The sequence below is a fragment of the Panthera onca genome, chromosome X (assembly GCF_046562875.1).
Source record: "Panthera onca isolate mPanOnc1 chromosome X, mPanOnc1 haplotype 2, whole genome shotgun sequence".
NCBI lineage: Eukaryota > Metazoa > Chordata > Mammalia > Carnivora > Felidae > Panthera > Panthera onca.
The window spans coordinates 31,293,149-31,320,240 of NC_138357.1; the positions used below are offsets into that span (position 1 = coordinate 31,293,149).

The 27,092-nt window shown below is 49.1% G+C and overlaps 1 protein-coding gene and 1 long non-coding RNA gene across 3 annotated transcripts in view; one reads left to right on the forward strand and one right to left on the reverse strand.

Moving 5' to 3' along the window:
• The window catches only part of STEEP1 (STING1 ER exit protein 1), a 42,278-nt gene extending 33,026 nt beyond the window's left edge, over positions 1-9,252 (forward strand). The window contains exon 9 of the transcript XR_014136854.1: positions 9,163-9,252. The gene's annotated coding sequence lies outside the window, so the exon portion shown is untranslated. The remainder of the gene's footprint in view (positions 1-9,162) is intronic.
• An 8,931-nt stretch (positions 9,253-18,183) lies between these two features.
• LOC145714566 (uncharacterized) lies at positions 18,184-25,299 on the reverse strand. 2 transcript variants are annotated; one of them, XR_014136889.1, is made up of 3 exons: positions 25,026-25,119; positions 24,186-24,325; positions 18,184-18,544 (listed from the first exon to the last, which is right to left on the reverse strand). It is a non-coding gene; the product is annotated as an uncharacterized LOC145714566 (long non-coding RNA). The 2 variants fall into 2 exon arrangements; XR_014136888.1 differs by lacking the exon at positions 25,026-25,119 and adding an exon at positions 25,146-25,299 and having other exon boundaries at positions 18,185-18,544.
• Between the last annotated feature and the right edge of the window lie 1,793 nt (positions 25,300-27,092).

Consider the following 27,092-nt stretch of genomic DNA (forward strand, 5'->3'; position numbering starts at 1 on the left):
AAAAATCATGAGCTCTACCCTCCCACATACAGGAATTCCCTGCGCCACTCCCCCAGACACATATTTGGTCCAGCCTTTGCTTGAAAGTCTCCAGTCTTACTGACCCCTCTTTAATATAGCAGTGCTCGCAAGTGTAAGACAGATAACAAGCTTTTAAAACACACAAGGGACAGAACACTAGCCCAAATGATGAAACGGAAGAATTCTCCTCACAAGAAATGACAGCTAAAGAATTGATAAAAAAAAAAAAAACAGGTATAAACAATATAATGAACCAGGATTTGGAATGCTAGTCATAAGATTAATCGTTGGGCTTGAAAAAAGCATAGAAGACAGCAGAGAATCTATTGCTGCAGACATCAAGGAACTAAAAAATACTCCTGATGAATTTGAAACTGTTGTAAATGAGGTGCAAAATAAACTAGAGGCAGTGACAAGCGAGGATTCAAGAGGCAGAGGGGAGAATAAGCGAAATGGAAGATAAAGTTATGGAAAAAGATGAAGCTGAGAAAAAGAGAAATTCTGGACCACAAGGGGGAGAATTAGAGAACTAAGTGACTCAGTGAAATGTAATAATATCTGTATCATAGGAGTTCCAGAAGAAGAAGAAGCGAGAGAAAGGGGCAGAAGGTGTACTTGAACAAATCATAGCTGAGAACTTCCCCAATCTGGGGAAGGAAACAGACACTGAAATCCAGGAGGCACAGAGAACTCCCTTCAGACCGAACAGGAATAGATTTTCTGCACGACACAGAGTGAAATTGGCAAAATACAAAGATAAAGAGAGAGTTCTGAAAGCAGCTAGGGACAAACGGGCCTTAACCTACAAGGGTAGACACGTAAGGGTAGTAGCCGACCCATCTGCTGAAACTTGGCAGGCTAGAAGGGAGTGGCAGGAAATAGTCAATGTACTGATAAGGAAAAATACTCAGCCAAGAATCCTTTATCCAGCAAGCCAGTCATTCCGAGTAGAAGGAGAGATAAAGGTTTTCCCAGGCAAACAAAAACTAAAGGAGTTCATCACCACTAAACCAGCCCGACAGGAGATCCTCAGGGAGACTCTGTGAGTGAAATGTTTCAAGGACCACAAAGTACCAGAGACACCACTACAAGCATGAAACCTACAGACATCACAATGACTCTAAACCCATATCTTTCAATAATAACGCTGAATGTAAATGCACTAAATGCTCCAATCAAAAGACATAGGGCATCAGAATGGATAAAAAACCAAGACCCATCTATTTGCTGTCTACAAGAGACTCATTTTAGATCTGAGGACACCTTCAGATTGAAAGGGGATGGAGAACTATCTATCATGCTACTGGAAGGCAAAAGAAAGCTGGAGTAGCCATACTTCTATCAGACAAACTAGACTTTAAACTAAAGGCTGTAGCAAGAGATGAAGAAGGGCATTATATAATAATTACAGGGTCTATCCATCAGGAAGAGCTAACAATTATAAATGTCTATGCACGCGATTCAGAAGCACCCAAGTATATAAAACAATCACAAACATAAAAAATCTTATTGGTAAGAATGTGGTAATTGCAGGGGACTTTAATATTCCACTTACAGCAATGGACAGATCATCTAGGCAGAAAATCAATAAAGAAATAATGGCCCTGAATGATACACTGGACCAGATGGACTTGACAGATATATTCAGAACTTTGCACCCCAAAACAGCAGAATACACATTCTTCTTGAGTGCACATGGGATATTCTCCAAGATAGATGACACATTGGGTCACGAAGCAGCCCTCAATAAATATAAAAGAATTGAGATCATACCATACACCTCTTCAGATCACAATGCTATGAGAAAAAGTTTGGAAAGCTTCCAAGTGCAAGGAGGTTAAAGAACATCCTGCCAAAGAATGAATAGGTCAGCCAGGCAATTAAAGAATTTAAAAAATATATAGAAACAAAAAATGAAAACACGACAGTCCAAACCCTTTGGGATGCAGCAAAGGCAGTCCTAAGAGGAAAATACATTGCGATCCAGGCCTATCTCAAGAAATAAGAAAAATCCCAAATACAAAATCTAACAGCGCACCTAAAGGAACTAGAAAGCAGAACAACAAAGAAACCCCAAGGCCAGTAGAAGAGGAATAATAAAGACCAGAACAGAAATAAACAATATAGAATAAAAAACAAACAGTAGAACAGATCGGTGAAACTAAGAGCTGGTTTTTTGGAAAAAATAAATAAAATTGATAAACCCCTAGCCAGACTTCTTAAAAAAAAAAGAGAGAGCGGACCCAAATAGAATCACGAATGAAAATGGACTTATCACAACCAATCCCTCAGAAATACAGTCATCAGAGAATACTGTGAAAAATTATATGCCAACAAACTGGACAACTTGGAAGAAATGGGCAAATTCCTAGACACCCACACACTACCAAACTCAAACAGGAAGAAATAGAAAATTTGAACAGACCCTTAACTAGTGAAGAAATTGAATCGGTTATCAAAAATCTCCCAACAAATAAGCTTCCCAGGGGAATTCTACCAGACATTTAAAGCAGAGTTAATACCTATCCTTCTCAAGCTGTTCCAAAAAATAGAAACGGAAGGAAAACTTCCAGACTCATTCTATGAAGTCAGCATTACCTTGATTCCCAAACCAGAGACCCCACAAAAAGGAGAATTACAAGTCAATATCCCTGATGAACATGGATGCAAAAACTCTCAACAAGATACTAGCAAATTGAATTCAACACTATATAAAAAGAATTATTCACCATGATCAAGTGGGATTCATTCCTGGGCTGCAGGACTGGTTCAGTATTCGCAAATCAATCAATGTGATACATCACGTTAATAAAAGAAAAGAACCATATGATCCTGTCAATCAATGCAGAAAGATCATTTGATAAAATATAGCATCCTTTTTTTAAATTTTTAATGTTTATTTTTTTTGAGAGGGAGAGACAGAGTATGAGCGGGGGAAGTGCTGAGAGAGAAGGAGACGCAGAATCCGAAGCAGGCTACAGGCTCTGAGCCGTCAGCACGGAGCCCTACATGGGGCTTGAACCCACAAACCACGAGATCATGACCTGAGCCAAAGTTGGGTGCTTAACCCACTGAGCCACCCGGGTGCCCCTAGCATCCTTTCTTAATAAAAACCCTCAAGAAAGGATAGAAGGACCGTACCTAAATATCATAAAAGCCATTTATGAAAAGCCCACAGCTAATATCATCCTCAGTGGGGAAAAAGAGTTTCCCCCTGAGATCAGGAACACGACAGGGATGTCCACTGTCACCACTGTTGTTTAACATAGTGTTGGAAGTCCTGGCATCAGCAATCAGACAACAAAACGAAATAAAAGGCATCAAAATAGGCAAAGAAGTCAAACTTCCACTTTTCACAGACGACATGATACTCTCCATGGAAAACCCCAGAGGCTCTACCCAAAGGCTGTAGAATTGATACATGAATTCAGTAAAGTCACAGGGTACAAAATCAATGAACAGAAATCAGTTGCATTTCTATACACAAATAATGAAGCAACAGAAAGAGAAATCAAGAAATTGATCTCGTTTATAATTGCACCAAAAACCATAAAATACTTAGGAATAAACCTAACTACAGATGTAAAAGATCTGTATGCTGAGAACTATAGAAAACTTATGAAGGAAATTAAAGAAGACACAAAGAAAGGGAAAAACATGCCCATGGATTGGATGAATAAATATTGTTAAAATGTCAATACTACCCAAGACAATCTACACATTCAGTATAATCCCAATCAAAATTGCACTAGCATTCTTCTCAAAGCTAGAACAAACCATCCTAAAATTTGTATGGAACCACAAAAGACCCTGAATAGCCAAAGTAATATTGAAAAAGAAAACCAAAGCGGGAGGCATCACAATCCCAGACTTTAGCCTCTACCACAAAGCTGTAATCATCAAAACAGTATGGTACTGGCACAAAAACAGACACATAGACCAATGGAATAGAATAGAGAACCCAGAATTGGACCCACAAATGTATGGCCAACCAATCTTTGACAAAGCAGGAAAGAATATCCGATGGAAAAAAGACAGTCTCTTTAACAAATGGTGCTGGGAGAACTGGACAGCAACATGCAGAAGATTGAAACTAGACCACTTTCTCACACCATTCACAAAAATAAAGTCAAAATGGATAAAGGACCTGAATGTGAGACAGGAAACCATCAAAACCCTAGAGGAGAAAGCAGGAAAAAACCCTCTCTGACCTCAGCCACAGCAATTTCTTACTTGGAACATCTCCAAAGGCAAGGGAATTAAAAGCAAAAATGAACTATTGGGACCTCATGAAGATAAAAAGCTTCTGCACTGCAAAGGGAACAATCAACAAAACTAAAAGGCAACCAACGGAATGGGACAAGATATTTACAAATGACATATCGGATAAAGGGTTAGTATCCAAAATCTATAAAGAACTTAACAAACTCAACACCTGAAAAACAATCCAGTGGAGAAATGGGCAGAAGACACGAACAGACACTTTTTCAAAGAAGATATCCAGGTGGCCAACAGATACATGAAATGATGCTCAACGTCATTCATCATCAGGGAAATACAAATCAAAACCACACTGAGATACCACCTCACACCGGTCAGAGTGGTTAAAATTAACAACTCAGGAAACAACAGATGCTGGTGAGGATGCAGAGAAAGAGGATCCCTTTTGCACTGCTGGTGGGAATGCAACCTGATGCAGCCACTCTGGAAAATAGTATGGAGGTTCCTCAAAAAATTAAAAATGGAACTACCCTACGACCCAGCAATAGCACTGCTAGGAATTTACCCAAGGGATACAGGAGTGCTGATGCAGAGGGGCACTTGAACCCTAATGTTTATAGCAGCACTTTCAACAACAGCCAAATTATGGAAAGAGCCCAAATGTCCATCAACTGATGAATGGATAAAGAAGATGTGGTTTATATATATGATGGAATAGTACTTGGCAATGAGAAAGAATGAAATCTGGCCATTTGCAGCAACGTGGATGGAACCGGAAGGTATTATGCTGAGTGAAATAAGTCAGTCAGAGAAGGACAGATATCCTATGTTTTCACTCACATGTGGATCCTGAGAAACTTCACAGAAGACCATGGGGGCGGGGGAAGGGGGAAAAATAGTTACAAACAGAGAGGGAGGGAGGCAAACCATAAGAGACTGTTAAATACAGAGAACAAACAGGGTGGATGGGGGGGAGAGGGGAACATGGGTGTTGGGCATTGAGGAGGGCACTTGTTGGGACGAGCACTGGGTGTTGTATGGAAGCAATGAACCATGGGAATCTACCCCAAAAACCAAGAGCACACTTTGCACACTGTATGTGAGCCAATTTGACAATAAATTATATTAAAAAATAATCATGACATATTAGACAAAAAAAAAAAAAAAAAGTCTCCAGTCTTACAATTTCCCAACACAGCCATTTCCATTTTAAGACAGATATAATTGTTAGAAAAATTTTCCTTTTCTTCTTTTTCCATGTTCAGATATCCTAATATTTTATTGAACTTCCACCTGTTGTGTTGTATATTTCATTCGCAGGGGTTTTTTTTTAGTGGTTTCAGGACTAGAACTTAGGACTCATCACTCACATATAACACCCAGTGCTCCTCCCAAAAAGTGTCCTCCTTAAGTCCCGTCACCCATTTAGCCCATCCCTCCCACCCACCACCCCTCCAGCAACCTTAAAATTTTCCTTTTCCAAACCAGATGCAATTCATGCCTTTCTTCTAGATTGGGTGATGGTGTGGACAAACCAGCTGTCAGGCTCATTTCAGGGTCAATTGGGAAAATAGAAATATGTGGTATTAGATGAGATGAAAATGCGTTAAAATGGTAGAGGTTATTGGCTGAAGAAAGCAGCTGGCAGAACAGTAGATGGAGTGATCTTATTTGGTTTATTATATATCTGTTCATGTGTACACACACCCGTACAGGGGGCGGGGGAAGATCTGGAAGGAAATGCAGTGAGATATTACCAGTGGTGATCTCTGGGTGATAAGAATATGTCATTGAGACCTAGCAGAACTTCAGTGAACGGACAGTTCTTAAACCTTCAGAGAATAGAAAAAGATCATTTCCCCCAATTCCGGACCAGTCTCACCAAAAAATACACATATAAAAATCCTGAATATAGATGTGCTAAGGTTCTAAAAAAATATATTAATAAATGGGACACTGCAATCAGTCGGTTGAGCGTCTGATTTTTTTATTTCAACTCAGGTCATGATGCCAGGGTCGTGAGATTGAGCCCCGTGTTGGGCTTCATGCTAAGTGTGGAGCCTGCTTAACATTCTCTCTCTCCCTCTTCCTCTGCCCCTCTCCCCCACTGGCGCATGCTCTCTCTCTCTCTCTCTCTCTCTCTCTCTCTCTCAAATAATAATAAAAATAATAAAAGAGGATTTAGATGAAATTCTAGAGGCATTTTCTTTAATGTCAGGAATGAGACTAGGATGCTTGCCATCATTGCTATTACTCAATATTATTCTGGAATGAACTAAGAAAATGGAGAGGTATAAATCTTTAAAAAGGGGTGCCTGGGTGGTTCAGTTGGTTAAGTGTCCGACTCTCGACTTTGGCTCAGGTCATGATCTCAAGGTTTCTGAGATCCAGCCCCATGTTGGTTTCTGCACTGAGAGTGCAGAGCCTGCTTGGGATTTTCTCTCTCCTTCTCTCTCTGCCCCTCCCCCGCTGATTCTCTCTCTCTCTCTCTCTCTCTCTCTCTCTCTCTCTTGCTCTTTCAAAATAAATAAACATGAAAAAAATTTTTTTCAATAAACAAATATGTAAAAGAAAGTGACAAAATGATCATTGTTTTAATCAGGCTTCTTTGGATATTAGGAACAGATACTCAAGTTAGCTTAAAGAATAGGCATTTATTGTAAGGATACATATGGGAATAAGGGACTAGGAATGGATGAAACATTCTTAATTATGATAAAAGCCAGCTATAAAAAAAAACTGTAAAGCAAGTTACATACTTAAAAGCTTGCCTCCAGAAATTGGAAATGAGACAAGGATTCCCTCCATTACTAGAGTATTGGAAATCTTAGTGCAATAAAAGAAGAAAAAGAAACAAAAAGGTTAAAGATCTGGAAAGGAAAAAATAACACTGTCATCATTTGTAGAAAACACAATTGTGTACAAAGAATATCCAAAAGAATTGAAGGATAAACATTTGAATTGATGAATGAATTTAGATTGGTTGCTGGACATGTGGTCAATATGGAAAGCTAGTTGTATTTCCCTATATAAGCAACAAGCATTTGGAAACTTAAAAAAATAAATAAGTCATTATAATAGCATAAAAAATACCTAGGCTTGGGGGTGCCTGGGTGGCTCAGTCGGTTAAGCACCCAACTTCGGATCAAGTCATGAACTCAAAGTCTGTGAGTTCAAGCCCCACGTCGGGCTCTGTGCTGACAGCTCAGAGCCTAGACCCTGCTTTGGATTCTGTGTCTCCCCCCTCTCTGTTCCTCCCCTGCTCGCACTCTGTCTCTCTCTCTCAAAAATAAATAGAGATTTTTAAAAAAAATTTTTTTAAATACCTAGGGATAGATCTCCTAGCACAGACCCTGCTTAGGATTGTCTCCCTCTCTCTCTGCCCCTTCCCTGCTCTCTCTCTCTCTCTCAGAATAAATAAACATTTTTAAAGGAGAAAAGACTATAAAAGATTATTGAGAAAAATGAAAATCTAAATAAATGGATGGAGTGATATACTGTATTCATGGGTTGGAAGCCTTGATAACATTGAGGGGTCAGTTCTCTGCATAGCGATTTGTAGATTCAATGAGACCCCATTCAAAAATCTCAACAGTTGTATGTATGCATATGTGTGGGGGAAGACTTGGCAAGGCAATTTAAGTTCTATGGAAACCGTCCTAGAATAGCCAAGGAACTCTTCAAGAGCTAGGTGGAAAGATAGGTCTAGTAGATATTGTCTTATTATATAGTGAAAGTAATGAAAACAGTATGATATTGGCCCAGTGGTAGGCAAATAGACCAACAGAAGAGAACAGGGAGTCCAGAGACAGACCCACACAGGTAATAACAGATATGTAACATAGGTGCCACTACTCCTCCGTAGGGAAAGGATTGTCTTTTTCAGTATACTTTGCTAGGACAATTATCTCCCATATGGCAAAAAGAAAACTTGACCACTATCCCACATCATTCACAAAAAATCACAGATCTACATGAGCAAGATAAAAAAACTTCTAGACTAGGGGATGCATGGCTGGCTCAGTCAGTAGAGCAGGGGACTCTTGATCTCGGGATCATCTGTTCAAGCCCCACACTGGGCGTAGAGTTTACTTAAAAAAGAAACTTCCAGAGGCGCCTGGGTGGCTCAGTTCGTTGAGCACCCAAACCTTGATTTTGGCTCATGATCTCACAGTTCGTGGGACCCAGCCTCAAGTTGGGCTTGGTGCTGACAGCATAAAGCCTGCTTGGGATTCTCTCTCTCTTCTCTCTCTCTCTCCCTCTTTCTCTGCCCCTCCCCTGCGCTCGTTCTCTCTCTCTCAAAATAAATAAATAATCTCCAAAAACTTTTTAATAAAAGTTTTTCTAGAAAACAACATAGCAAAGTGTTTTCATTATCTTTGGGAAATGAAAGGCCTTTCAATCAAAACACAAAAAACACTAGCCATAAAAGACGTATACATTTGACTGCATGAAAGCTAAGAGCTTCCGTTCACCAAAAAACACCATTAAGAGAGTACGATAGCCAAGTCGCAGAGTGGGTAAAGATATTTGTAATACGGAAACGTGTAAAGCTCGTGTGCAGAATCTCCAGAGAACCACACACGCCCTCTTCTAGATAAGAGAGGGGGTTTGACTTTGGAGTCTCTGGGGGACAGTGCAGGCCACAGGCCTCAGACACAGACGCCCCAAAAGGAGGGCAAGGCCACTTCTCCTTCTTGCCTCTGAAGGCAGAACCAGAGCGAGGGAGGGAAGGGGGACAGTAGGACTTTGAAAGAGAATTGGCTGTTTAAAGACACTGACTGAAAGGTGTTTTTCTCTCAGGACGACCAGAGGGAACAGGTGGCCCCAGCCCATCCTGCCCTCCCTCTTAGCGTCCGAAAGGACAAGGGAATTGGGTCCTTGTTTTGTTTTGTTTTGTTTTGTTTTTGTTTTGTTTAGGCATGCTCTACCGACTGAGCCGGGCCAGGCGCCCCTAAAGGTCCCTTCTCAGTCCCCCGCTTGCTCCTGCCAGCTCAGTCCCTGTCCCAGCCTGGGAAGGAGGAGGAGCTTCCGGGAAGCCCCTGCCTGTCCTCCCGGGGCGGCTGGGGGTTGGGGGTTGGGGGATTGGGGGTGGGGTAGGGCGTCCAGTCATGCCTTTGGAATGGAGCGAGGGAGAGAATGAGTTATTAATAGACTTCCTGTGGGGCCTGCCCCCCCCACCCCCCCAGTGAGTCCCAGCAGGATCTGGAGAGCTTCCACTTCGGTTCCCCTGCTCCGGGCCACCACACACGGATCTCCACTACTTGTTTGTGCGTTCTGACCCCGCGACTCCTACTATGATCCCCCTCGACTCACTGCGCTCCAGCCACTGTGGTCTCCTCCCTGGTTCTCACAGATGCCCGGCACATTCCTGACTGAGGCCTCCGCATTTGCTGTTCCTCTGCCTGGAACACTCTTCCCCCAGGTATCTTCATGGCCTGCTCCCTCACCTGCTTCAGGTCCTGACTTCAGTGTCCTTTTCTCAGAGAAGTCCTTGCTGTCCCTTCTATCTAAAAGGGATAGCTTTTTTCTATCTAAAAGTGAGGAATCACTTCCGGAGCACCGGGGTAGCCCAGTCGGTTGAGCGTCTGACCCTTGGTTTCAGCTCAGGTCATGATCTCGAGGTTCGTGAGTTCGAGCCCTGTGTCAGGCTCTGAGTTGACGGTGAAGAGCCTGCTTGGGGTCTCTCTCTCTCTCTCTCTCTCTCTCTCTCTCTGTGCCCCTCCCACGCTCGCTCGCTTGCTCTCTCTCAAAATAAACTTAAAAAAATAAAATAAGATTTCCTCACTTCCCCATACTTCCTATCCTCCTTCCTTGCTTCAGATTTCCTTGTAAGACCCTCTATATTTTTGTTGCTCGTTTTATTGTGTGGCCCTCCCACTGTAATGTAAGCTCAGTTAGAGAGGGATTTGGGGGGGGAGGTCACTGTTGATTCCCGAGCCTAGTAGAGGTCCAGGTAACATAGTAGATGCTCAATAAACATCGGTTCAATGAATGAATGAAAGAAACACATACTGAGTGCCAGGATGATGGAGACACAGGCAAGCCTAGGGCTTTCCCTCAGGGAGCTCGCTGTCTCTGCAGGGAGAGAGCAAGGAAGAGGCAGGCCTGTAGGGACCCCACCCTGCTCTGATACCCCAGACAGGAGTGAGGACACTTGCTTGCTTCCTCCGCTCCCGGAGTGCCTGAGGGGAGCCTCACTCCCAGCTGTTTGGTTTCCAGGCTGCAGAGCGGGAGCGGAACGGGAGGTCCCACAACCAGAAAAGGTTTCCCCTCCTTGCGTCTGGCTCCTTTGGTCCTGGGCCTGAGAAGGGAGTCCCTGCAAGCTCTTGGCTGCCGCCCTGGAGCCCGGAACCCTCGGCCCCGCTCTGGAGCACAGCCACAGCCTCCCCGCCGGAGGGAGGAATACACCATAACGCGTTGCGATGGTCCATTGACCCGCTGGGGGCCACTACAATGTCAGCACCTGGGGGGCAGGGACCGTGTCCCTGCCGCTCACGGCCCAGCCCAGTCCCTGATCCCACTCCCTGCAGAGCATGGCGGTGCCCTGGCTGTATGACTTCGGGCAAGTCGCTTCATCTCCCCTGGGCTTCGGGTTCCCCATCTGTCAGGTGGAGACAACAGTGGTCCCATCTCATGTGACGTTAGGAGCGTTAAGTGAGCTATTTAACATTTATTTATTTTTTGAGAGACAGAGCATGAGCAGGGGAGGGGCAGAGAGAGGGGGAGACACAGATTCCAAAGCAGGCTCCAGGCCCCGAGCTGTCAGCACAGAGCCCGACGCGGGGCTCGAACTCACGAACCGCGAGATCATAAACCCGAGCCGAAGTCGGACGCTCAACGGACTGAGCCAGCCAGGCGCGCCCCAAGTGAGCTAATATTTGTAAAGTGCTTAGAACAGGTGCCGGGTGGATGGTCAGGGCTCCGTAACAAAACAAATGCCAAATACTACCTGTTGCTTCATGAATGAACTGCAGACATGGTCGCCCCCACCTGTCCTGAGCTCAAATGCGAATCTCACAGGCCTCGGCCACATCCCTGAACTCCTTGAAATGAAATATGTTTTGTGCGCCCGCGAGAGAGGCGCATTGTTTTCTGTGAAGGGGAATCACTGATTTCACCAGAGGGGCCCGTGAAGAAAGAATGGTTGGGGGCCCCCTGGGTGGCTCAGTCGGTGGAGCTTCTGACTTCGGCTCGGGTCGTGACCTCATGGTTCGTGAGTTCGAGCCCCACGTCGGGCTTTTTGCTGTCAGCCTGTCAGTGCAGAGCCCGCTTCAGGTCCTCTGTCCCCCTCTCTCTGCCCCTCTCCTGGTTGCGCTCTCTCAAAAATAAACATTAAAAAAAAAAAGAAGAAGGGTCAGGAATCACCGCCGGTCTGGTACTCCAAATGCTCACGGAATAAGCAAACCACTTTACCTCATTGCATCAGTGTCCTCATCTATAAAGTGGGGATAACAGCCATACCTACTTTATAGGGTTCTTCAGGGGAAAAAAGAAGGCAAAGCCCCTAGTAGATTATCTGGAACATGGTAAGGTAGGTATTTTTTTAAATGTTTATTTATTTTTGAGAGAGAGACAGAGAGTGAGCAGGGGAGGGGCAGAGAGAGAGAGAGAGAGAGAGAGAGAGGGAGACAGAGAATCCGAAGCAGGCTCCAGGCTCCGAGCTGTCAGCACAGAGCCCGACGCGGGGCTCAAACCCACAAATGGTGAGATCAGACCTGAGCTGAAGTCAGATGCTCAACCAACTGAGCCACCCAGGTGCTCCACAGGTTTGTTTGTTTGTTTGTTTCAAGTAGGCTTCATGCCCAGCAGAGAGCCCAGTGCGAGGTTTGAACTTACCACCCTGAGATCAAGACCTGAGCTAAGATCGAGAGTCAGACGCGTCACCGACTGAGCCCCTCAGGTGCCCCCATGGTAAGGTAGGTATTATCGCTGGAGATTCAGGAAGCCACCTGTGGTGTGTGTTTCTGGGATTGGGGGTGCGGGGCAGGGCACAATAATTGGAGCTCCCAGAATTCGCGCCCGGCGGTCAGGCTGGTGGCACGAGCTATAAAATGAGATTTGCTAGCAGGGATCTGCCCCTGGAAGCTGTAGGTGGTCCCGCCTCTCCCCTAAGGTAGGGCTGGAAGCAGGACTGACTCCCCTTGCATCTAGATTGATTTTAGGGCACAAGGTGACCCCTCCTAAATAGCTCCCCCTAACGTTGATGCCATGAGAGTCCCTCAGAGCTGGAGCAACAAAGCCTTTGTTAAAATGTACGCTCAGCGGCAAACCCGTGCAGAGAAGCAGAGTGAGGGCCACCCCCTCCCGCCAACAAATTTCTTCTTCGATTGGATGTTTCGGGGGTTCTTCCCCAGGAGCCACACTGCTACCGCCAGTCATAAGAGTTGTCGCTCCTCACTCATGGGTGTCCAGCTGTTTTCCTGAGTGGGGCACAGTGGGCAGCCTTGCCCGCGCTTTAGGCCAAGAGGGCAACTGATTCTAAACTGACACCCCCCCCCTCGTCCCCGCCCGCCCGCCCGCGGGGACCCTTTCTTCTCGGAACAGCAAGGCATTGTTTTTGAACCATCATCCAGGTAATTTCCTGTGTGGATTCTCAAAGCCTGTTTAATTGGGCAGTTTACTTGTCTTTCACCTTTCTAGTACCTGGTGAGCCACTTGAACTATATTTCCTCCCTGTCTCAATGGTTTTTCCTTTGTGGCTTTATAATTCGTTTTCCTTTGTCACTTGCTCCCTTTTAGAGCCGCGCCTGCTCATGAGGTTTAATCCTGAGCCCCGTGATTTTCATCCGCCTGCTCGTAGACAAGTGTTTTTTTCTTGGTTGTCGGCTCTGAAACAGTTTTTCTGATCGGCTTTTATCCCATGTAACATCCACATAGTTGTGTTTGCCTGGGAGCTAGATTGCCACCGTGGACACACGCAAGTGTCGTCACAGCAAAACCAGGGCTTATCTACCAACCCCCCTGGATCGGAGTCCTGTTTAGGAAGTGGTTTTAGGTAAAAAGTTGGGGAATTCAGGAACACAGCGCCTTCTCTAAATAATACACACGTTCCCGGGTACAAACTAATCCAAGGGAGAGAGGACAGATCCGTGTGGCCAAGGATGAGGGACCTTGAAATCTGAACACTATTTGGGCCTGCCGAAATGCTTCGTCTTCTAGCTTTAACTGAGACCCCAACGCCACTTGGCAATCCTGTGCTGTGTCCCTTGGTCAGCGCCTCCTCAGTGTCACCAGCTGGTCCGCTGATTCAACTCAAATGCAATAGCGCCCCCTTCCTCTCTGCAGTGGGCACTGTCTGTGCTTCCGGGACCCCCTTCGGGCCTGAAGGACTCGAGGCCTTTGGCAGACGGCCCTCAGCTCTCAGACCCCTTTGGGGATTGGCTCAGCTGAAGAAAGCCGCTCTGCCCAAGGGCGTGACCCCTTCCCAGAGCAGCCGTACCCAACGGGACGGCTGATGGGGGGTGTAGAGGCCCAACCCCCCGGTCCCAACTCCTGGCTTCAGAGCTCCTCATGGGGCTGCCCGAGGCCTTTCTCGAACCTGCATTGCAGCCCAACATCTCCTTCCCCCATCCTGCTCCCCTTCCTTCCCTTCCATGGCTGGTGGTCCCAGGAGCACTCCCTAATAAACATGCTGATCTTTATTTCAGAGCTGGCTCCTCAGCAAACCCGACCTGCCATGCCCTCTTCTCCTGCCCCAACCCACCCCGCATCCTGCCCAAGGCTGAGACCCGCTTCCCGCTTCCCCGGTGTGCTCGGGTCCAATCCACCTTCCCTCCCCTTGAGCCTTGCTCCATCACTCATATCCTCTCTCTTTCCCGAAGCTTCGGCCGCCCCCCACCCATCACTTCCCCTCCGCAAATATCTCAACAAACACCTCCTTTGGCACAGAGCCCCCTGCCAGCTTCTGTTCTTTCTTGGCCTCCACAGTCTAAGCTTCTCCGCACAGTACAGTCTGATGGCCGTTCTCTCCCCTCTTCATTTCTAGGACGCTTGGCTCCCTCCACTTTCTTTACATTCCTGGAATGCTGTGATCTCCAGAGCCCTGCCCTTAGCCTTCTTCTTCTTTTTTTAAATTTATCATTATCATTTAAAAAAAGTTGGGGCGCCTGGGTGGCTCAGTCGGTTGAGCGTCCGACTTCGGCTCAGGTCACGATCTCACTGTCCGTGAGTTCGAGCCCCGCGTTGGGCTCTGTGCTGACAGCTCAGAGCCCGGAGCCTGCTTTGGATTCTGTGTCTCCCTCTCTCCCTGACCGTCCCCCGTTCATGCTCTGTCTCTCCCTGTCTCAAAAATAAATAAAACGTTAAAAAATAAATAAAATAAAATAAAATAAAAACAGATTAGTTATTTATTTTGAGAGAGAGAGAAAGAGTGTGCAAGTGAGGGAGGGGCAAAGAGAGAGACGGAGAGAGAATCCCAAGCAGGGTCTGCACTGTCAGCACAGAGCCTGAGTCGGGGCTCAAACCCATGAACCGTGACATCATGACCTGAGCCGAAATCGAGAGTCGGACGCTCAACCGACTGAGCCACCCAGGCGCCCCAGCCCTCTTCTCTTCTTACTCATGACCCCGGCTTCAACTACCCCCATCTGCTGAAGGTGTGCATCTTATCTCCAGCCCAGACCCCTGCTGCTGGGTGATAGCACTTTGATATCCAAGTGGCTATTAGATGTTCCCCCATCTTTTTACTAAATACAGGGAAAATGTTTCCACTCTTGCCTACAAGATGGGGCTGATGTAGTCTAGCATCCATGCCTCGCTCACACAGTTGTTCAAAGGGCTAAGCGAAATGATAGTTTTCAACTTAGAATTCTGTGTAAATAGATAAGTTATAAAAAGTAAAAAAAAAAAAAAAAAAAAAAGACATTCCCACCTCGATGGCCCACGAGGACCTCACGGCCCCCATATCGACAACGGCTCTCATCTCCACCCCAGCCTGTGTCCTCCCTGTGAATGGCACCCACCAGTGTCCCCAGTGACTCAAGCCAGAAAACTGGCACTGTTCTTGGCATGACCTCTCTCCCTTGTCACCTGCTTCTCAACAATGATCATGTTCTGTGGATTCCACTTTCTCGAAGGTTCTCGAACCTCTCCTTTGTGCCCTCACTGACCATGGCCTCGCTCAAGCTTTGTTGTTGTTGTTGTTGTTTTAGTTTATTTATTTTGGGAGAGAGCGAGCACGCACGCGTGAGCACTGTCAGCACAGAGCCCGACGCGGGGCTCGAACTCACGAACCGTGAGATCGTGACCTGAGCCGAAGTCGGGCGCTCAACCGACTGAGCCCCCCAGGCGCCCCCGGTTCCAGCTGTCGGCCCAGCAGTCTCTCTGCCCTGACACCCGCCCCCGCCCCCTCTGCTGCCAGAGCAGTGGTTCTTGGTCACTTGGATCATGGTGCTCCCCTGTTCGAAATGCCTCAGTGGCCCCCTGTTGCCTTCAGAATGAAGTAAAAACTCTCTTAATTGGCACCTCTCGGATCTGGCTGCCGCCTCCCTGACTCCATCACCCCCCCCCCCCCCCCCCACCCCAGAGCTCTATATCCTGGCACAGCTGGGCTGCTTAAACTGCTGTGAACATGCCTCATTCTCCCATGTCTCAATGCCTCCTTTGTACATGTCCTCTCTGGAAAGCCGCCTCATTACCCCCCCCCCCGTTATCCTTCCCTCCCCCGCCCCCCATTTACTTGGCAAGGGTCCTTGCAAACTTTCCCGGCTCTTCGAGGCTATCTCCGGCCCCCACATTTCCCCTCTTTTTACAGACATCCATTGACCGTGTGGCACCTTCCTCACTGCCTCTCTTTCCGGGTCTCTCTTCCTACCAGACTGAGTTCCTTGAAGCCAAGAGCTCCATCCTGTGGTCCCGGTACCTGGCATGGGGGGGGGGGGGTTGGCTGGCAGCTAGTTGCCCCTTATTAAGGGCTTTGGGGAAGGATGGGTCAATGAGGCGTGAGGGGGCAGCCGGAGGAGAAAAGAGAACAAGAAGCTTGAGAGGAGGCAGAAGGCAGATACCAACCATTCACAGGTTTGCTCCCGCTAGACCCCCTGGCTTTGGCGGCTGACACACCCGGTTATCCCGAAATGCAGTCTGCTTTTGCCCCCCAGAGGCCGGGGCGGGGGGGGGGGGGTGCCTGTGGTCTCCTCGCCTTCCTGCATTTCCCAGGAGGCACAAGTGAGCCCAAACCTTCAGAGTGCTGCCTGTGGCCACAGCCGGCTGGAGAAGACCCCTGCCCTCCTCCCCCCGCCCCTCGGTGACCATTCCCCCCTCCCCGTGTCTCTGAGAGCCGGGCCCCCCACCCAAGCCCTCTGCTGGTTGTGAGGCAAAGTGGGGAAAGCAAATCCCAACAAGGCTCACCGCCGCTTCCTGCACCACGTGTGCATCTGGCAGCGTGAGCCACCCCAGGCACCTCGAAAAGGATTCCAGGGACGCAGCGTTGTCGGTGCCCTTGGCCTTTGGGGGTAGCTGGGCTGAGCCCGGGGCAGCTCTGGTCACAAGAAGCCTCTTCCTTTTTATCCCCGTGTGCTAGACAAATGTTTTCTGTGCGTGCCGTGACATGAAAAAGGTTGATCAATCCTGTTCAATGCTATCTAGTAGTTCTGGACAGGTACCGGGGCGCCTGGGTGGCTCAGTTAAGCATCTGACTCTTCGTTTCGGCTCAGGTCACCATCTCATGGTTCCATGAGTTCGAGCCCCGCGTCAGGCTCTGCGCTGACAGCTCAGCTTGGAGCCTGCTTCGCATTCTGTGTCTCCCTCTCTCCCTGCCCCTCCCCTGTGCGCGCTCTCTTGAAAATAAACATTATTTTTTTTAAAGCTTTTTCTCCTGTCTTAAAATACGGCAGGGGCTTTTTTTTTTTTTTTAATCCCCATTTTACAGGGGAAGAAACCAAGGCGCAGCAAGGTCAAAAGACCTACCTGCCACAGCGCTGTCACAGACAAATCTGGCAAGGGTAACTGGCTTCCTAAGAACGGGAAATCGAGAAAGCCCAGCCTCTGGGAGGGCAACCGGCTGAGGGACAAGCCCTCTGAGGCTGTCCGGCCACGAGCGCATTTACACTGTGCCCACAAGGGGTCAGTAGGTTCCGTGGGAGCCGAGGCCCACAGAATGGAAGGCGGAGCCATCCCCCCCCCCCCTCCGGGCTGCACCGCTGCTGCCTCGAAGGAAATCCCGCTACCGCCAGAACGTCCTGGAAGTGCCTCCTCCCCGACACGCCTGGGGTTGTGACTGGCCAATGGCGTGCTTACCCCAGGAAGGCTGGGGAAGTTCCCACGGGCCACGCCTTCGCGTCTGGCCAGTCCTCCGGATGCGAGCAGTCATCTGTGCTGGGCAGTGCCTGTAGCCGAGGCAGCTGGCACATACGCCCCCTGCCCGAAGGGCCGCAGCCGTTTCCACGGGAATAACTGGAACCAAAAATATCACAGGGCTGGGTCTGTCGGGCCAGAACCTTCCCGGGTGGGGGAGGTCGAGAGCGGGAGAGACTTGAAGAACCATATGTAACGTAGCACAAGATTTGGAGCCAGACCTGGCTTTGGATCCCGACTCTTCCTCTATCAACCATGACCTTGGACGGGTTACTTCGCTTCCCTATGGCTCAGTCTCCTAATTGCTAGAACAAGGAAGAAAAACGCCTTTCAGGGTGATTCTGAGGACCTCTTCACTCACTCCTTTGACAAATACTGCCAAGCTTCACCTAGGCTAGCTACTAGCTTCAGGGCATGTGACGCCGCTTTGGATTCAGTGGCTGGCACATAGCAAGTGTTGAATCACGGATACCTTCTCTTTGAAGGTCAGGCCATGAATCTGGACTCGAAATAGGCAGTTGGAGGCATGCCGAACGGAAGCAGGAGGAAAAACCACTGGGGGAAGGCTCCACTCATATCTGCAGCTGGGGACAGGAAGTGGGGGGGGTGCGGCCGGGGAGGCAGAGCCGAGAAGAAGCTTCCTGTCTGCTCTCTGGAAGCCGCTGGGCTTCCCGTTGCAGGTCACCTTGCCCGCCTTTGGGTGGTGGTTTCAGGATGTGGGGAGGAGGGGAGGGCACGCATGTGCCGCGGCAAGGACTCGAGCCCGGGCATTTGAAGGACGGGAGAACACAAGAGTATGGAAATGCCTCACTGCGGGTGAGGCCCCGGTTCCTCAGACTCAGACAAGGGCATCAGGGGATACGAAGACCCTCGAGTCCTTTTAGCCAATGAATGTATCCACCTCGTTGAGTTTAGTCACGAATGTAGCCATGAATTTGTCCAATGCTGCTGCGTTTCTGTTCGGTCCGCCCCATCAACTGGAAAGTTTTCCACACACTTTTGCTTCCTCCTGTAGAGAAATCCTTTTCTTAAAAACACGCCTCTCCCTAGCGTCACGTGATGCCATCTTCTGGTACATCAGAATCAGCCCCTAGATTGCAGGCATCTGTACCACCAGCAGCCCCCAGCCAGCAAAGCTGATGAAGGAGGTCCAGAAGAGCCCCTGGAGATCATTTCCTGCATTAGCCAACTGAGGATCGGAGAGGCAACGTGACTTGTCAAAGGTCTCACAGCCACCAAGTGGTAGGGAGAATTAGAAATTTCCCAGGGCGCCCCGGTGGCTCAGCTGGTTGAGCGTCCCGACATCGGCTCAGGTCACCATCTCACCATTTGGGGGGGGGTTGAGCCCCGTGTCGGGCTCTGCTCCGGAGCCTGCTTCGGATTCTGTGTCTCCCTCTCTCTCTCTGCCCCTCCCCGACTCACACTCGGTCTCTCAAAAATAAATAAACATTAAAAAAATTGGTTTTTTTTTTTTTTCAATTTTCGTAGGTTTCTAGTTGGGAGACTGGTCTATGTCGCCCCCCCCCGCCCCAAGCCAAATGGCTTCCCATTTGGGATGTCCTTTGCTGGACTTCCCTCATTGCCTCTCCTCTCTGCCCTGGGCCCCAATTTCCTTTCGTTCTGTCCTTATGGGCACAGTTGGCAGCTAGACCGAAGGGGTTTGTCGGGTGGTGGAGGCACCAAGCAGGCTTAGGCTACCTTCTACAGAGTCAGCGTCCAGGAAGCAAAGCCGTGGACCTTCCTGTCAGGTGCCAACATGACGGGCTAGAGCCAGAGTCCTTCCAGGGCCAGACTGAGGGTGAAGCAAGGAACCTGTGGAGAGGGGATGTTCTAGGCTGAGGACCACAGGCCTGGGTTTCCTGTCGGGGCCATCTCTGGGCACTATTGTGAGGAAGTTAGATCAAAGTTAGCGAAGAACTATTTGAGGTTGTTTTTTTTTTTTTCCTATAAGATTTTATTTTTTTTAAGTAACTTCTGCACCCAACATAGGGCTCGAACTCACAACCCCAAGATCAAGAGTCACATGCTCTACCGACCCAGCCGGCCAGATGCCCGAGAACCATTCATTTTTTTTTTTTTTTTTTTTTTCAAGAAGAGTTGACTAAGCACCTTCTACAAGCCAGGCGCCAAGCAGGTGAATGAGAAGGGCAAAGTCTCTACCCACCTTCATGGACCTGATAGTCTAGTAGGATCCCCATCCAGTTGGTTTTTTCAAAAGACACATACACGATTCTTAGTCACGTGTCCGTCCTCTACGGCGTTTTAGTTAGCGTTAGAGTACCTCTCGGACCTTTGAAACTTGGGTTTCTGATGCCAAAGTACTTCTGAGCCTTGAGCTTAACCAGTGGAGTGTTGGTAAATGTTTAACGACCTGCTCTCTGGGGAGAAGTGTATGCATGTATACATGTAGCTAAGTTATTTATAAATTTTACTGGCATAAAGTATGTGGCACACACATTACATATAATAGTGAAAACACACAATATTATTAAGTTATTAAGAAATTAATTTTAGGGATGCCTGGGTGGCTCCATCGGTTGAGTGCCTGACTCCTGATTTTTGACTCAGGTCATGATCCCAGTGTTGGGGGATCGAGCCCCGTGTGGGGTTCCACACTGAGCATGGAGTATGCTTGAGATTCTCTCCCTCTATCCCTCTGCCCATCTCCCCTGCATGCATGCTCGCTCTTTCTCTTTCCCTAAAATAAAATAAAATACATATAAAATAAAATAAAATAAAATAAAATAAAATAAAATAGGGATGCCTGGGGGGGCTCAGTCAGTTAAACGTCCAACTCTTGAGTTTGACTCAGGTCATGATCTCGTGGTTCGGGAGTTCGAGTTCCACATCCAGCTCTGTGCTGACCACGCCTTCTTAGGCAGAGCCTTCTTAGGGATTCTCTCTCTCCCTCTCTCTCAAAAGAAATGAACTTAAAAAAATAAAATAATTTTATGCATTTATTGTCAAATTTGATTAATAACATTTATGGATATTAATATACTTTTAATATTGTTAATTAGTAGCTAACTGATTCTCACAGAACGCTTTTGGTGATTTTTGCCAGACTCTTGCCTCTGTAAGCTTGTGGTTGCTATTGATGAGCAAGCGTAGTTCTTTTTTTTTTTTTTTTTTTTTAAGTAGGCTTCATGCCCAGCACGGAGCCTGGCTTGGAGCCTGACGCCGAGCCCAACGAAGGGCCAAGAAAGGGCCCAACTTGGGCCCAACGTGAGGCTGGGCCTCTCACCGCCCTGAGATCAAGACCTGAGCCGAGATCAAGAGGGGGACGCCTCACTGGCTGAGCCCCCCGGGCGCCCCAGCGGTTCTGACGTGAATATTGGTTGATCTTTTCGTTTCTGTGTGAGACAACAAAGACCTATGTCACAACTTCATTAATTTATCCTCGAGGAGACCGACATCTTTCACGAGAGGGATACTGGCTCTCAGATACTAGAAGATGATTTCCTCGTTATCTGGCATCATTCGCAATGTGACAGTTGCAGGCTTGACTCACTGTTGAGTTTGATCTGCATGATTCACATTTTCCCCCTCATTTTCTCCGGTCTAGAAAATCAACAACAACAACAATGAATCGAAGCCTGATTAAGAGCATTTACCGATCTCTGCATTACGAGTACCCAGCGCATGGCTGATTGCAAGTCCCCAGCCTCACCGTGACATTGGGAAGAGATGTGCAACTGCCCACTGTCATACGGTATTTCAGCCGCCCGGATGTGGGAGATTGTCACCTCACGTGTACGGGTCACAGTAAAATAGAGTAAAAATGGTTAGGGAGTGATGAGTTTGTGGCTATTTATTACCTAGTTTTTAATTTTTTTTAACGTTTTTATTTATTTTTTGAGACAGAGAGAGACAGAGCATGAGCAGGGGAGGGGCAGGGAGAGAGGGAGACACAGCATCGGAAGCAGGCTCCAGGCTCTGAGCCGTCAGCACAGAGCCCGACGCGGGGCTCGAACTCACGGACCGCGAGATCGTGACCCGAGCTGAAGTCGGAGGCTTAACCGACCGAGCCCCCCAGACGCCCCTATTACCTATATTTCTCTATAACCTTAACAACCAGCTCACATTTGTGACAAGGTGGCATTTGGCTCTCATGGGCCAGGAGGAGCCAGCTCCCTGGGCCTGGCTAGATTTCCAGGTCCTGAATGATCCTCATCCCTTCTCCCACTCCCCTCTGCCATTAATTCGAGGACCTCCCAGCCCACCGCCACAGCTGGGGAGCTCCCGGGTTCCAGAGCTAACCCTAGCGGCCACCTTGAATGAAGGCACTGGAGAGAGTGACAACGGTGGCTTTTCCATGGCTGGGTGGCCTCTTTCTGCCTGAAAAAAAAAAAAAATGCAGAGGTGGAAGACAGCCAGGGACACTCACGGTGACTCCGGAAGGCACATCTGGCAAGCACTCAAGACTAAGAGGAAAAGGAGGGATGAAGCAGCGAGGGCAGGGGAGCTCGGGCTCAGCCCTCTGTCCATTTGGCTCTACTAGGCTGTAATTTATTGCTGAAGACTTTCCAGAAAGGCTGGTGACGCTGGAGACGAGGCGGCGCCGTGGGGGGGTGGGGGGGGCGCAACCCTTCGCTCCTGCCTCCAGGATGTCAGCCAGAGCCTGCGGGTGGTCTCTTGTCTGCTCTTGGAGTCTACATCCGGGGCCCATTCGTCTTTCGGCAGGAGACGGTGGCAGTGACTTTGGGGCTGTTGTGGAATATGACTCCCTCTGGGGAAAGCCCGCCCTGCGTTCTGGGCCATCCTCTGCGCGCTGGCCACGGATCAACCCTGTTTCTTTCCAGGTGCCTCTGCTCTCCAGGCCACCCCCCAGGCAACTTATCAGGTCCGACGGCTCCGTACAGTTGGGCCATGCTGGGATGAACCGCGCGAATGGGGACCCTGTGTTTGCACCTAGGCTGGCGGCTGCCCAAGGGCCCGGGCCCCAGCCCCACCCCGCCCCGCACTCAGTACAAGGACCAGCCCGCGGGGACCGAATGAATCAATGAGTACAAGCCTGGCGGACATTCAAGATTTCTCCCTGGTGAAACAGAAGCACAGTGTGGAGGCCTGTGTGGAAACACTCATTTTCCCAGCGTGTACGAGGAGCGTCCTTTATTGTTGCGGGACGCTTGGTGGCAGGGGTGGGGAGGGCAAACCCCGCCCCCCGCCCCCACGCACACACAGGTTCTCACCCGCTAGCTGTTCTGTAACCGGGAAGTTCAGATGCCAACTGTTTTCCTTCCAGCCTAACAGGAAAGTCACCTTCACCCCCACCTCCCCGTGTGCGGCTCCCCCCGCCCCCCACCAAGGAAGCTGCTGGCCCAAGTCCTGACTGGGAGCGATCGCTCCTTCTTGGCATCCGCCCGAGAACATCCTGTGCATCGGAGAGGCCGGGTGCCGCCATTCCCCGTCCTACGCGGGTTGGGAAGTGATCAGAGGGAGGACGCAGACATCGCCGGCTCAGTACACTCGCAGTGGGGAGGGATCCAGCTGGACAGGTTTACAAGCGGTCCGCTCCACGCCCAGCACCCCCACCCCCGCGCCCTGGCCAGCACGCACACCGGCATCCACACACGGTCCTCCAGCAAACGCCTTCGGACAACCCCGTTCACAGGCTGACAAGGGGGCATCGTAAAGTCCCTGCGCAGGGAGGGTCCGTGCCTGCCCTCTCCAAGGAGCACATCCACACCTTCTGTTAACGTGCCCTGGGCTGCCGGCCCCTGTGAGTGTACCAGCTTGGAAGTTCTGGCGTCCGTGTTGTGTGTGTGTGTGCGTGTGTGCGTGTGTGTTAAGCGTCTGACTCTTGATCTCTGGGCTCAGGTCATGATCTCCCGGTTGGTGAGTTTGAGCCCCGCCTCGGGCTCTGTGCTGACAGCGCCGAACCTGCTTGGGATTCCCTCTCCCCCCACCTCTCTGCCCCTCCCTTGCACACTTGTGCACACACACACACACACACTCCCTCAAGATAGAAGATAGGGGGCGCCTGAGCGGCTCAGTCGGTTAAGCGTCCGACTTCGGCTCAGGTCATGATCTCACGGTTCGTGAGTTCGAGGCCCACGTCCGGCTCCGGCTTGACAGCTCGGAGCCCGGAGCCCGCTTCGGATTCTGGATCTCCCTCTGTCCCACCGCTGCTTGCGCTCTGTCTCTCGCATTGTCTCAAAAATAAATAAACGTTTAAAAAAAATAAATTCGAAATAAGTAAATAAACATTAAAAAATAATATTAAAACTTTGTTTCTAGACCAGACTTCGCTCCCGTGCTCCAGACCCCCCAGTCCACGTGGCACCTGGATGCCCCACCGGCGGTTGAAATTTCACATGGCCTACGCTTATCGTCCTCTCCTTCCCCCTCAAGCCCACAGTCCGTCCTGTCCCACGATCCCTCCCTCAAGAAATAGCACTGCCCCTCACCTACTTGGCCAGTCGGGAAAGCTGGGCCCTCCCTCACCCCACACCTCCACACTGTCCCGGGTCACCGAGTCAGACCTGCTCTATCCTGCACATTTTTGTGTCATCGAGCCAGCTGCGCTCCCGGTCAAGACGTTAGGTCAGGCCACCGTCTCCTCGAGGTGCAGCCCTACTGCGCTGCCTCAGCCCTGTCCCTGAACCAGCCCCGAACGATGTGCCCAGAGCAGCAGGGAGAAGGCCCACCTGCCCAAACGCATCTTTCTCTCCAAGCTGTAGGTACCCAAAGGTCCCCATACTTCAGTCAGTTCTCGGGGACATGTGCTGGCATATTAGGTAGCTCCCCCTTGAGCTTCTCCGATTTGTCCTCCTGGCATCGAATTTTCCTGGGCAAAAAGGAAGGAATGTGAGGTGAGAAGTCAGTTTTGAGGCCAAGGAGGAAGTCAGGGGAAGTCCCCGAGTGGGGTAATGTGCCTAGAGGGGATTCCCAGGATTTGAGGAAAGTGGCTTCCAGGAAAGATGGGGGCTGGGTCCTGAAGGGACCGCCCAGAAGAAAGAGTGTCCAGAGGAAGGCATTATTAGCCTGGGGAAGGGAGGGTCTCAAGTGGCCTGACGGCTGGATGGAAGCTTCCTTCTCAGGGTCTCTCGGGGGTAGAGCCATGGACGACTTCCCAGAGGGAGAGTGCTAACATCTCCCAGGATGTGGTCTGAGCTTCCTCCCAGAAGGGAGGCAGAAACCGGAAACGGGGGGGGGGGCGGGGAGGCAACTAGGAGTGGAGCTGTAGAAGTAGGTTCTCCCCTCTGAGACCTCTGACCCGAAGAGACGACAGAGCCCCACCTTTCTGCTCTGGGCGGGTGGGTTCTGACCCTCCCCGGACCCTGAAGGAGGCTTTTTGGCCTTCCGTGGTAATTCTTCACAAGACACCAGTCTCTCTTCCCCACCCCTGTCCTGTCGCCCTCCGGAGAGTCCCTCCACAGTCCCCCTCCACAGTCCTGCAAGCCCACGCCCTCCAATGGCCCCATTCACCTTTGTCCCCCCAGTGTGAAGTGCGCCCCCCCAAACATAACAGGGGCTCAGAAAGTTACCCCCATGCCGCTCCCTGTTCAGCCCGCAATGGGCCAGTCTTCCCTCCATTGTCGCTCTTCCTCGGAAGCCAATCCCTCTCCCGGGAACTCGTTGGGCATAACACCTTTGACGCATAACACCTTTGACGTCTCTCAGCCCTGCAGCCCTGTGACTCACTGTAGGTGACATTGCTTCCAGACCCATAAGCTACCCACGCTGCGAATTACGAAAGGAACCGTGAGTCAACGTGGTGGCATGAGGTCTTTTTTTTCCCTACGTATATGGGTTGTGTATTTCTCGTTGTGTTCGGGATGAAAGTAAGTCCAGAGTCCTGTCGTACTTTGCAAGCCTCTTCAAGATCTGGCTGCTGCTAATTGGGGAGACGCTGGTCAAAGGGTAGAAACTTGCGCGTGTGAGTAAGTTCTAGACATCTGAGGTACAGCGCGGTGATTACAGTTAATCAGACCGTATTATGTACTGGAAAGTTGCTAGGAGACTCGGTCTTAAATGTTCGCAGCACAAAAAAGAAACGGCGAGCCCGCCCGGGGACGGAAATACCAGCTAACGCTATGGCGGGAATCGTTTTGCAACAGACAAGTGTATCAAACCATCTCGTCCCAGGGGCTTCAAAGGATACAATGTTGCCTGTGAATGACAGCTCAGGAAAGCTGAGAAAACAAAGATCTGGCTGCTCTTTTCACCTCTCACTGCTCCCCCCAAACCCCATTCCTGTGTACCTGACACCTGGTCATCATTTTGTAACTTTTTCTTTGGCAAGAACTTCCAATTTAGAAAACCTTGGACAAACAAAAAAGAGGGCCAAAAGCACTTGTATACCCTTTACCCAGATTCGCCTCTTGTTAACCTTTTATCCTATTTATCATTTGGGTTCTCTCTCCACACGCACGAACGCACGCATGCAGGCACACGTTATGTACATATGTTACACACACACACACACACGCACACATATACACGCCTTATATGAACACATTCTGTATATCCATTTTGTACACTCTTTTCTGAGCCATGGGAGGGTAAGTTGTATACACCATGATCCTTTAACCCTCCACTTCAGTGAATTAATTTCCTCAGCGTAGAGATGTCCTCTCCAAGGCCAGGGCACTGCCATCAGTTTCTCACATCGGACAGTGTTCCAATACTTTAGTCTGAGGTCCATATGGCAGTTTTATCAAGTGACACATTGATGTCCCTTAGAACATGTCTTCCCTTCTGTACTACTCTAGAGTCATGTATTGCGCTGAGTTGTTCTTTCTATTTAGCTGTCATTAATCCGGAACATCCCACAGCGTCGTCGGGTCTTTTATGACCTTGCTAGTTTTGGAGAAATCACTTCCCCATCTTGCCAATTTGCTTTTTGCTTTCCTGCCAACGTTTCATTTCATTTTATTTTATTTTACTTTATTTTTTTTCCTGCCAAAAATTTTTAAAGGTTTTTAAAAATTTTTTTAAGTTTATTTATTTATTTTTGAGAGAGACAGAGCACACATGAGAGCAGGGGAGGGGCAGAGAGAGAGAGAGGGAGAGATAGAATCCTAAGCAGGCTCCACCCTGTCAGCATGGAGCCCGATGTGGGGCTTGAACTCACACACCGTGAGATCATGACCTGAGCCGAAACCAAGAGTCGGACACTTAACCGACTGAGCCACCCGGGTGCCCTTCCTGCCAACATTTTAAAGCAGAATGCTCTTCGTGCTGTGTTTGCCTGGTGTTTCCTCATGAGGAGAGTGGGGGTCCACGTCTCTGCTGGCACACCGCGTAGGTGATCTGGTGCCCGATCTGGGGACACGCAGTGTATATCTGTCTCCCATTAGTGATGCTAATTTTGATTACTAGTTCAAGGGGGTGCGCAAATTCTAACGGCTACTTTTTTTCTTCTCCCTTGCATATAATAAACAGTCTGTGGGGAGACACTTTAACACCGTCAAATATCCTGCTTCTCATTGAGATCCCCACTGCATTTATAGCGGCAAAATGACAAGATTCGGACTTCACTGATTGGCCCTTGCACTGTAGCTATGTTTTAAAAAAAAATTTTTTTTAATGTTTATTTTTGAGACAGAGGG